Source organism: Chiloscyllium plagiosum, unplaced genomic scaffold, assembly GCF_004010195.1.
Source record: "Chiloscyllium plagiosum isolate BGI_BamShark_2017 unplaced genomic scaffold, ASM401019v2 scaf_14930, whole genome shotgun sequence".
Classification (NCBI taxonomy): Eukaryota; Metazoa; Chordata; class Chondrichthyes; order Orectolobiformes; family Hemiscylliidae; genus Chiloscyllium; species Chiloscyllium plagiosum.
The window spans coordinates 1-2,504 of NW_025200787.1; positions in this window are offsets into that span (position 1 = coordinate 1).

Consider the following 2,504-nt stretch of genomic DNA (forward strand, 5'->3'; position numbering starts at 1 on the left):
AATATTTTGGAGTTCCCTTGACCCCCCCCCCCCACCCTCCCACCAGGGGGCTGTGGATGCTCCATCGTTGGGTGTGCTTAAGACAAGGTTTGAGGGGGGGGTGGGAAACACAGATAGATTTCTCCTCCCACTCTCCCCCACTGCACAACACCTGGACTCCAGTAGTAGGGGGAACATAGGAAAAGGTGGGGGGAGGAAATGATCACCACACTTACAGCTTCAGCAGGAACGTGCAAAACAATAGCTGGGAAAATTCAGGACCTGCCCTCTGGATCTGAAATTGGCGGGGTCTCAGAGAGAGAGAGAGAGAGAGATCACCTCCAGTCCTCCCGCCCCCCACTCACGGATCCAAAAACGATGATGTAGAGGAGCCGGTGTTGGACTGGGGCAGACAATGTTAAAAACCAGGGTACAGTCCAACAAGTGTCTCAGGACTGGGATACAGACAGAGTGTAACCTCATACCTGTAATACAGTGCCTGAGCTGAGATGTCACCCTTTTTGTTTTAATAAAACCTCAAGTTATCTCGAGAATGTGACTTGAGAGACAATTCTCTGGGAATTGCTTATTAATGAACCGAAACCTGCAACCCATTCTAAAAGATGAAAGACCTAACAGCAACCTAGGTTTGGGCAGAAGTGAGGACCGCAGATGCTGGAGTTATCAGAGTCAAGGTGAGAGTGGTGCTGGAAAAGCACAGCAGGTCAGGCAGCATCCCAGGAGCAGGGAAATCGAAGTCTCGGACATTCTTCATGAAGGGTTCTTGCCTGAAACGTCGATTTCCCTGCTCCTCGGATGGTGCCTGAGCTGCTGTGCTTTTCCAGCACCACTCTAATCTTGACAGCAATCTAGGACTGTTCAATGTATTGTTTCTGTTGCATGACACTGTGCTATAAATTCTGTATCTTATGACCCTGCTCCACAGCTACCCCAATGAAGGAGCAGCGCTCCGAAAGCTAGTGCTTCCAAATAAATCTGTTGGACTATAACCTGGTGTTGTGTGATTTTTAACTCTATCTAAATAGGCCAGAGAGTGAGCGGAGATGTGATCGAGATGTGAAACATGATGAAGGACACAGATGAGGCAGACATTTCGCATCATTGGAGGGGTCATTGACTCGGGGGTCCTAGATATAAGATACGGCATGGAAATCTTAAGAGGGGACGTGAGGATTTTTATTTTCACTCAGAGTTAGGAATCTGGAACTCACTGCCCGTGAGGGGATCAAGCCCTCATGACGTTGGAGTAACGTTCAGATGGGCACTTGGTGTGATCCCAAGGCATACAGGGCTACACGCTGGAAAACGGGATGAGAATACGGGTGGCACGGTGGCACAGTGGTTAGCACTGCTGCCTCACAGCGCCAGAGACCCGGGTTCAATCCCAGCCTCGGGCGACTCTGTGTGGAGTTTGCACATTCTCCCCGTGTCTGCGTGGGTTTCCTCCGGGTGCTCCGGTTTCCTCCCACAGTCCAAAGATGTGCAGGTCAGGTGGATTGGCCACGTTAAATTGCCTGTAGTGTTAAGTGAAGGGGTAAAAGTAGAGGAATGGGTCTGGGTGGATTGCGCTTCGGCGGGTCGGTGTGGACTTGTTGGGCCGAAGGGCCTGTTTCCACACTGTAAGTAATCTAAGTAACAGTGAGGTGGTTGTTTGGGACCCGCGCAGACCCCAGGGGCCGAAGGACCTTTTACTGTGTTGCAAGATCTCTGTGACCCCAGTCTCTGTCCGAGAGTGTGTTGCTGGAAAAGCACAGCCGGTCAGGCAGCATCCAAGGAGCAGGAGAATCGACATTTCGGGCATAAGCCCTTCATCAGGAATGAGGCTTGTGGGCCGGGGTCTGAGAGATAAATGGGATGAGGGGGTCGGGTAGCTGGGAAAGTGATGGGTGGATGAAGGTGGGGGAGGTGGTGATAGGTCAGAGGGGAGAGTGATGGACGGGTCTGGAGGGCGGTGCAGAGTTGGAGGCTTGGGACTGGGATAGAGTGGGGGGGGGGGGGAGGGGAAATGAGGAAGGTGTCGAAATCCACATTGATCCCGTGTGGTTGCAGGGTCCCAAGACGGAATATGAGGCGTCCCTCCTCCAGGCGTCGGGTGGGAAGGGTTTGGCGATGGAGGAGGCCCAGGACCCGCATGACCTTGGCGGAGTCCGGAGGGGGAGCTGAAGGGTTGGTGGGTGGGGCGTCCCAGAGATGTTCTCTGAAACGATTCACAAGAAGGGTACTGATGTAGAGGAGATCACATTGGGTACCACAGATGCAGTAGATGGCATTGGTGGAGGTGCAGGTAAATTTCTGATGGATGTGGAAGGATCCCTTGGGGCCTTGGATGGAGGTGAGGGAGGAGGTGTGGGCACAGGTTTTGCACGTCCTGCGGTGGCAGGGGAAGGTGCCGGGAATGGAGCGTGGGCTGGTGGGGGGGGCGTGGACCTGAGGAGGGAGTCACAGAGGGAATGGTCTCTCCAGAACGCTGATAGGGGTGGGGAGGGAAGTATATCTCAGACGGT